Source organism: Panthera leo, chromosome D4 (assembly GCF_018350215.1).
Source record: "Panthera leo isolate Ple1 chromosome D4, P.leo_Ple1_pat1.1, whole genome shotgun sequence".
Taxonomy (NCBI): domain Eukaryota; kingdom Metazoa; phylum Chordata; class Mammalia; order Carnivora; family Felidae; genus Panthera; species Panthera leo.
In genome coordinates this window covers 55084193-55094285 of record NC_056691.1, presented here as the reverse complement: position 1 = coordinate 55094285, position 10093 = coordinate 55084193, and the positions used below count along the sequence as shown (strand labels likewise).

Below are 10093 nucleotides of genomic sequence, written 5' to 3'. Positions count from 1 at the left end.
TGTTGTGAAATATCTTTGAGAGTTCCCTTAACTTGAGGGTGTCTTTTGCTGATGTCACTTCCTCTGGTACCTCCTCATGCTTTTGTCACAGCCACTTTCATATGTGAGAGCATCTTTTTTTTTTTTTTTTTTTTTTTTTTTTTTTTTTGGGACAGAGAGAGACAGAGCATGAACGGGGGAGGGGCAGAGAGAGAGGGAGACACAGAATCGGAAACAGGCTCCAGGCTCCGAGCCATCAGCCCAGAGCCTGACGCGGGGCTCGAACCCACGGACCGCGAGATCGTGACCCGGCTGAAGTCGGACGCCCAACCGACTGCGCCACCCAGGCGCCCCTTTATGTGAGAGCATCTTAACTACCTGCCTTAACTAATCCTTGCAATCTGGGTCCAAATTTCACAGCAGCATCCTTATCTGTACTAGCCGCTTCATCAGATAGTTTAACATTAATCAATTTATGCCAACATCTGAAACAATGACAACAACCTTTACTGGCAGTAAAAGGTTCTTTTTCAGTCTCCCTGTAATTACATTTTTCTTTCAATCTGGCAGCTAACTTTAACACTTTGGCTTGAATGTGATCCGAACCGATCTGGATTACCTTTGATTGCAGCCTGCAAGCCAAAGTAGACATGCTCCATTTCAACTGTGATTGGCTTTCTGCTTCTACCACCATTTAAACTGAAATGTGTTGGAGGAAGTGTACGCTGTTTTTTATATTCATTGAATTTTGTCAACATAGTTTATATCGTAGCTTCATGAAAGCCTAGATCTCATCTTATCTTTGCTTCTCTGTTGCCATTTTTTCAGATCTAATTGCATCCAACCTTCACTTCTAGCATTATCACTTTTTGTCTCTTTGTTGCACTTTAATCCTTGTTATAAAATACTGTGTGAATTTATCACAGGGAGATAAGGAGGCACCACAACTGTACTCTTTACTGTCTGTGCAAGAAATGAATAACAAAGGTGTAGTGGTCACTGACAGACCTGGAAAGAAGTGATGTCACCGGTCACTGATCATGATACCCATCTGTTATATAGTGATTTGTGGGCTGAAGGTTAGTAGCAAAGTTTGCACTTTATGTGATTACTCACAATTAATATACGGTGTTAACTAAAATTTGAACTGTTTTGTTGAATGGTGTTCAACTGTTTTGTTGAATGGTTTAACTAAAGCATGGTAAATGAAATTTGTACATGTTGGAACAGTGCAAAGTGAGGGGTGCCTATAACATATTTCAATTAATCACGTATCTTTCAGCCTCATCTGCTTAATAAACTTGGGTCTCAAACTAACTCTGAATATTTTATTTTATTTGAGGCAGAGTCTTGAGGCTCTACCATTCTAGCCTTTCAGTTTTAAAAATTATGGTAGCTGCGGGGTGCCTGGGTGGCTGCCAGTTAGTTAAGTGTCATACTTCTGCTCGGGTCATGATCTTACATTTCATGAGTTCAAGCCCCTTGTCAGGCTCTCTGCTGTCAGCACAGATCCTCTGTCCCCCCCTCTCTCTGCTCCTCTCTCTCTCTCTCTCTCTCAAAAGAAATAAACATTAAAAAAATTATGGCAGCTGCTCTGATCCCTGTGACTGTCTTCTCAAAATGTGGTCTCCTCTTTGCCTAATGAAGCCTTGAGCAGCTCTGCCCCTGGCACATGCCATTTCCTTTTGTGGACAAAACAGCAAAGCCTTCTCTGTCTCTGATGTCTCCTATTCCCTGTCTGTTTCTCTACATTTTTGAGATTTAGAATTGCCCTCCAGAAATGCATGGCAGCCCTTACCTGGCTTTATAGCTCTTACCTTGCAGCCAGGATGAAAGTTTTGCCTTAGCACCCACAGTGTCAGCCAGCTCGACCCTGCCTCTCTAATGAATAACTCATAAACACTGAAAGCACTGTTTTCCCTGAAGAATGCCTCATGGTGGCTGTGACAACCTCTCTTTCAAACTTCAGGCCAACCTTTTATTTTCCCCTTTAAGAATCTACATTTCATGACATATCGGACAAAGGGCTAGTATCCAAAATCTATAAAGAGCTCACCAAACTCCACACCCAAAAAACAAATAATCCAGTGAAGAAGTGGGCAGAAAACATGAATAGACACTTCTCTAAAGAAGACATCCAGATGGCCAACAGGCACATGAAAAGATGCTCAACATCGCTCCTCATCAGGGAAATACAAATCAAAATCACACTCAGATATCACCTCATACCAGTCAGAGTGGCCAAAATGAACAAATCAGGAGACTATAGATGCTAGAGAGGATGTGGAGAAATGGGAACCCTCTTGCACTGTTGGTGGGAATGAAAATTGGTGTAGCCACTCTGGAAAACAGTGTGGAGGTTCCTCAAAAAATGAAAAATAGACCTACTCTATGACCCAGCAGTAGCACTGCTAGGAATTTACCCAAGGGGTACAGGAGTACTGATGCATAGGGGCACTTGTACCCCAATGTTTATAGCAGCACTCTCAACAATAGCCAAATTGTGGAAACAGCCTAAATGTCCATCAACTGATGAATGGATAAAGAAATTGTGGTTTATATACACAATGGAGTACTACGTGGCAATGAGAAAGAATGAAATATGGCCCTTTGTAGCAACGTGGATGGAACTGGAGAGTGTTATGCTAAGTGAAATAAGCCATACAGAGAAAGACAGATCCCATATGTTTTCACTCTTATGTGGATCCTGAGAAACTTAACAGAAACCCATGGGGGAGGGGAAGGAAAAAAAAAGGGGGGGCGGTTAGAGTGGGAGAGAGCCAAAGCACAAGAGACGCTGAAAAACTGAGAACAAACTGAGGGTTGATGGGGGTGGGAGGGAAGGGAGGGTAGGTGATGGGCATTGAAGAGGGCATCGTTTGGGATGAGCACTGGGTGTTGTACGGAAACCAATTTGACAATAAATTTCATATATTAAAAAAATAAAATAAAAATAAATGCAAAAAAAAAAAAAAGAATCTACATTTCAAAAACTCTTCTTTAGTATTTAACATGAGGTTCAAAGGCTCACAATGGAAAAAAAGTTTCCTGAAGAGGTTCTGTCTCTTTTTTCTCTTTGGAAACTTTGAGGCATTTTCAATGTGACAGAATAAGTTTTCAATGGAACCAGAGATTCCTTGTGGTTCTTTTGTGCCTCTGAGCACTTAGAACATGGCTAGGCACATAGAAAGCATCTAACAAATGTTTGTCACTTTATTTGTTGAAATGACAAGCTACAGGCATACTTTGATTTACACATGAATTTATTTCTGAAAATTAGTTTTTTGAGATTGGAAAGGGAGACATGCTGCTGGATTGGCAGGAGGGGAAGAAAACTTGCTTTGAGATTGTTAAGGTGGATCTTCCTAGCAGTGACCAATTCAGACATCTTTCTGATGATGGTTTTGAAAATGAGTGGTTTGCAGGCAAAAATATCTTTTTTTTTTAAGTCCATATTTTAAATGTTCGCTTAGATGTGATAGCTATCATTAGTGAAAAACTTTTGCAGTCAGAATAAAGGATTAGTATTTAAAAAGGAAAGGCTATGAGACTTCCAAGAAGGTGTTATAACTTGTTCTCTCAAGGGGAAAAGCGTAAAGGCTAATGGAAATTTCTTCTGGAGATATACTTGTGGTCAGGCTGTCAAGTCCTGCTACTTATTGAAAGTTTGGGCGATTTTTCTTATCATTTTGTCTCATCTATGATAACTGTGAATCCAGTAGACACTTAAGTGTGTATGTAGTGAGGGTAGCCTTTTCACTTCTGCTATTATTTCTAAAACAGCCTAAAGGGCTGTTTGAAGGTACGGACCAACTCCACTGGGTAGTCTTGTCTTTGTTTCCAAGAGCTCCTAGCAGAGAAGGCAACGTGGACACAGTATCTAGAAGTGTTCATGGGGACACTTGAGTGGCTCAGTTGGTTAAGCATCTGACTTTTGATTTTGACTCAGGTCATGCTCTCACAGTTCATGAAATCGAGGCCCAGGTGGGTGAAAACTTGATATATTGTGCCCCAAGCAAGACCCACAGCCAGTGACACAGTTACCGAGTCCCACGGTCTCCTCCCTGACTAATGCAACAGAGCTGCTTCTCTGAGGCCTGCTTTCCTGAGCTCACTGTCTCATTCACTGATACACGAAGTGTCCATGAGGATATGAAGTAGACTTCTATCAACCCTTCGTGTGAGTCTTAGACGTACTCTGATCCCATCTTTATCTTGAATTTCACCAGACTGATCCTGCAAACTTATCAAGCAAAATGTATTATCTATGAACTAGATAGATGATTCCCCCAAAAGGCAATGGTAATATTCCCAAGCCACTGCGGATCTTTGCATAGGTTAAAATGAGAATAGTGGCCTCTATACAAATTCTCTATAGCAGATCCTATCGCCAACAGTAGGGTATTCTCTAAGCATCTGCACAAAAATTAGCCTGCCCCTTCACACAGTAATTCAGACAATGGGAATGTGTTCCAAGGGAGAAATGCAAAATAGGAAGAAAAGAAATATGTTCAAACATATCCATTGTCAAAGACATCCATGTTGTTTATAGTTCTTTATTTTTAAAGAATTTGAAATAACCTAATTGGGAATTGGGAAACTGATAAGTAAACTATTGTGTCAGCTCTATGCTATATTATATATCATTAAAATGATGTTTAAGAAAATTCTGTTGCACCATTGACAAAGGCTTATGATACAATATTAAGTTTATTTTTTTAAGGAGTATAGAAGGTTGTGTATATATTAAAATTACAACTTTTGGTGAAAAGTTCTTATGCATGGAGTAAAAAAGTTGAAAGGAAAATTAATCAAATGCTAGCAATTACCTTAGAATGATGAAACTATGGGTGATTTTTTTTTTCTTTTATCTCTTTTCAAATTTTCTTTTATTGTGATTATATTATTCTTATTATGAAATATATATAAAATTTAGACATCCAAACTACCTTAAAACTTATGAAACATAATAAACAGGTCTTTTTTTTCAATTTCATTTTTAATGTTTATTGATTTTTTGAGAGACAGAGAGACAGAGCGCGAGCAGAGGAGGGACACAGAGAGAGGGAGACACAGAATCTGAAGCAGGATCCAGGCTCTGAGCTGTCAGCACAGCTGTGCTGTGACAGCTCAGAGCCCAACACAGGGTTCAAACTCACAAGCTGTGAGATCATGACCTGAGCCACCCAGGGGCCCCTAAACAGGTCTTTAAAATGTTATAAATAATAGACAATTACATAGACAGTGATAGAGATCATGAGAAGCCTGTGTTCATGGAAGAATCTCTCCCTGGGAATCACTTGAAACAAAGAGGAGGGGTAAGAGACCAACGGCAGGGTAAGAAGTCCTGCAATAGTGGGTAGGGGCAAAAACAGATACATATGGAGCATTCTATTATTACAACCTTATTTTTCCCTGAACATTGTTAAGACCAAGGTATAGCAATGGACTGTGTTATTTAAAATCACTGCTTTTAGACGAGACAGTAGTAGATGTTGATCATTTCCAAATCTCTCTCCAAAGTAATTTCTCAACATAATCTCTCCTAAACCCCCAATGGTATCAAAGTGGCCCAGAAGTCCTTCCTGCCTCTCACCTCCCACCATAGACTTACTTCTGAGAACATTGAGAAATCTTAATATGTAAAATAAAAGATAATAAATCTGTTGTCCTCTCTGACCATGCCCGATTCGATTCCTGATTTTTAAATGCCATACCTACAACTAAAAGGGAAAAAAACCCCAAAGTCCTGTCCATCTGTTGCGTTTCTGCCTGCCCCACTAAAGGCACCTATTTTACATATAGTCTTGAGACTTGACCCTATTCAGAGAAATTTAAATAGCTCTTGTATTCATTTTCTAGGGCTGTCATAACAAATACCACAGACTGGATGGCTTGAACAACAGAAATTTATTTCTTCACAGTTCTAGAAGCTAGAAGTTCAAGATCAACATGTCAGCTAGGTTAGTTTTATTCTGAAACCTCTCTCCTTGGCTTGCAGATGGCCATCTTTTTCTGGTGTTTTCACATGAAACTCCTCCATGCATGTTCGTGTCCTAATCTCTTCTTATAAGAACATCAGTCATATTTGGATTAGGGCCCACCCATATGTCTTCATTTTTCCTTAAGTACATCTTTAAAAGGTCCTATATCCAAATACATTCACATTCTGAGGTGCTGGGGATTAGGATTTCAACATATGAATTAGGGGGTCACAGTTCAGCCTATAACTGCCCTGTAACCTGTTTTCTAGAAACTTTTCATCTGAAACATAAACTAACATAAATGAACAAAACCAAATTTAAAAAGCACTGAAATGTGATGCTTGGGGTGGAATTAGCACTGGTATTACTCGTTTTACCTTATACAGTCTGAATCATGTCATTAATCATGTTACAAAGGAGTTCGTAGAGTCATGACTTTGTGTTTCTGAATCTAGGCTCATGATGTGGTGCCATGAGCTCTCAGATCCTTTTTGTTGGGCCCTAAACTGATCTTGTAACTGACCTTTGATTTTCTCAGAGTGGATCTTGCAAACTGATAAAGAAAGCATGATTTAATTACTCCACACTTTAAGAAAAAATGTTTATTTATTTATTTTGAGAGAGAGAGAGAAAGCACAAGAGCAGGGGAGGGGCAGAGAGAGAGATGGAGATAGAGAATCCCAAGCAGGCTTCCCACTGTCAGCACAGAGTCCAACACGGGGTTCAGTCTCACTACTGTGAGATCATGACCTGAGCTGAAATCAGGAGTTAGATGCTTAACCCACTGAGCCACCCAGGCACTCTCTGGATAATCTTCTGATCATTGTTTGGCTTCTTTATTTTCTTAATAACCAGGATGGTGGCAGTGCATCATGTAACTAACTGGGTTTGCCTCTTTATTCCAGCAATGAAGAGGCTACTCAAGAAAGAACACAGGGACTCTTGATCTACTCTGTGGGCTGACTTCACTCCCAATGCCATCTTGCTTTCTTAGTTTTATTTGCTCTTTGCCTTATGTTTTGTTTTGTTTAAAAAATTTTTTTAAATGTTTATTTATTATTGAGAGACAGAGAGAGAGCATGAGCATGGGAGGGGCAGAGAGAGGAGGAGACACAGAATTTGAAGCAGGCTCCAGGCTCCGAGCTGTTAGCACAGAGCCCGATGCAGGGCTCAAACTCACAAACCATGAGATCATGACCAGAGCCAAAGTTGGATGGTTAACCAACTGAGCCACCCAGGTGCCCCTGCGTTATGTTTTTATTTTGGATTTATCTTCTCTTGTAACATGTTTGCATATTTCTAAGTAGCTTAAAATTTGTTTCAGAATAAATCATGGTTTGAATGAAGAATGAGGGATTAGCTTTCTGGGTTTAGGAACTGGTCCAGTCCATTTGGTATTACCTTGTCACTGAGAGTTCACTCATCTTGGGTCCAGTATCTGCATTTGACTGATCCATAACTAGACAGTGGATCCTGATGATTCAGACTCAGTGCTATCCATGAGATCCTGTCATTAAAAAATCCAGCCCCTTCTCTACTTTGTGCCTTTTTACACTGGCAAGCACAGAGTTAGATCATATTTATTCAGGGGTTAAAAACCCAGTTATGCTTCAGTATACTTATCCCATTTGTCTCTTCTGCCTCCTTATATATTTTACTTCTGTACTTTAAACCTATAGAAACTTTAGTTTTGATCTAAGGAGAAGAGAAGATTTAGCTTTTAGCCTGGATTATTCAGCTAATTAATTATTACAATTTAATAGTTTAGAATTTTGGAACTGAGCCCTTTTAACACTTAGTTACTCTTATATTGTTGACTTTCCCAGCATTAAAAAAAAAAAAATGAATGTATCTCATCTTCCCTGAGGAAGTTCTTATAGGTAGGGACCTCTTCATTTTTGAAACCCTCACAAAACTGAGACTGAGTCTTTGTACAAAGCAGGAGCTCAGCACATGTCTGCTGAATCGAATACTCTCACCTCCAAACAGGCTTGAGAAGTAAAGATGTCTAGGCACCGTACCCTAAAGAACAGAAAGCAATACTGCTAATAAATACATACATAAGATTGATAAACTTTACCAAAGACTCCACTCACTTACCAATGGCAAGGAAAGATCCACCCACTAGAGATGTCACACTAGGTTCAGGTGTAAATTCCATGTGCGATCAGAGGAGCTTTGTTAAATTTTAAGACTGAAAGGTATTTGTATGAAGAGTGTATGGATGGAGATTGTGCTTTCTTTTAATTTGGTAAATGTCATGTCTATTCAGCCTTTTGAAATTAAATTTCAGTTCTTTATATCAGTGAGAAACATCCAAAATATTGCACATATGGTGAGAATAAGAGCCAAGGCTTGTAGTCAAGGCAGACTAAGAGTTTTTGATTTGAGGTGAAAATATGATTTCTTTGGAAATCCCTTCTAATCCTCTGGTAGGTTTTCTTAATTTCCTCCAGTGACTCAAATATTTTGAGGGCATATGTAGGCCGAGTCATTGGAGCATTTAGAAATAATAACTGTACTTTGGGTATCCAGCTCATTACTGTGATATTCCTTGAGAACAAAGGACTCAGAAAAGGGATTTAAAAAAAAAAAGTGCATTTCATTCAGGTGCATTAGATCCTGACTAGGGAGCTAAAATAACCCATATTCAGGGCTCTTCAAAGTGATTATGCTCTGCATTTTCTGCAGAGTAGCTGTGATCAGGAGAAAGGGGTTAAATAATCCCACCAATGATCATCTTTTTTCTCACTTACTTTTTCTTGTACTTTCTTGTCATTATAATTGATGCTTTCTTGCCTGTATCTATTGTTAATAAAACAGCTTCTTTCTTTTGGTGAAGGGGAAAGGTTAGATATATGGCCTCTGGATTCCTGATGATGGACAAATATTCACACATGCTGTCTACTGCTGGCAAAATAACCCAGTGAAACTGAACATCCAAGGTATGAGGCATCTGTGTTTGAACACACTGCACAGGACATGAAACTGTCAGCCACAGTCACATGGGAAATGAATTCTTCAATAAAATATAATGTTTTATACCTATGTGTAACCACTAATGGAGCAGTGGCTTTCATTAGAATGAAAAATAATTCTGAGGTAAGACTAGAGTATTAGCTGCACATGTGAAATCCATTCTCTGCTATTCATATTCAATTTTGTGTAGGAAAGAATTGAAGCCAGAAGGGTACAAAGTGCCCCAGGAGGTCATTTAAGTGGTTAATTGATACAAACAAGGACTTCAATAGTAGAATCATCCCAAACTTTGTAAAAAGAAAGTACATGGCCATGAGAAAAGATGTTTTCTGGTCATCTTGTGACAAAAGAATGGTCCTTTTTAAAGATGTATAACACATTTTTATTTTTCAATAATGATTCTAAATTCACCGGCCTTTTCTGTGACACTAGCAGCTATTTAAAATAAAAGTTTATTCTCCTTCTTCAAGGCAAAGGTGATATTTTATCAACGAGAGAGAAAATATCTGCTTTTCAAAAGACCTCTTGCTATGGAGAAACATCTTGAAAATGGGTGTTTGGAAATGTTTCTATCATTATATGATTTTGTTGTTGAAAACAATGTGTCTCAACCACAAAAACCTTGACAGTTCTGTACTTCAAAATTTTCTAACTGGTATAAAAGTTTCCAGAAGAGAAAGTCAGTGGGTTTGATTAGTTTGTAAGAACTAATTGACATCAGAGATGCTGGGAATTTATGAGCCTAATTTCAACAAAAGCCTTTGCATAATTGGTGGTTGGGATTAAAAAAATCACATTTTTTTTTTTAAAAGTGAAAGCCAAACACTTCTTTTTAAATGTTAATTGAATTATATTAAATGTTAATGTTTAATTTATTTTTGAAGGAGAGAGACACAGAGTGTGGGCGGGGGAGGGGCAGAGAGGGAAGGAGACACAGAATCTGAAGCAGGCTCCAGGCTCTGAGCTGTCAGCACAGAGCCCAACGCAGGGCTTGAACCCACAAACCACAAGATCATGACCTGACATGAAATCAGTTGCTTAACCAAGAGCCACCCAGGCACCCTGAAAAATCGTAATGTAGAAAGTGTCTTTTTATCCATTGGGATCTGTTGTCATAAGAGTTAGGTTTTCAGCTATGCAGCCATTAAAAC

At 39.0% G+C, this 10093-nt stretch overlaps 1 pseudogene; it reads left to right on the top strand.

Moving 5' to 3' along the window:
• The first annotated feature begins 5925 nt into the window (after positions 1-5925).
• LOC122205612 overlaps positions 5926-10093 on the top strand; it is an 88431-nt pseudogene continuing 84263 nt past the window's right edge.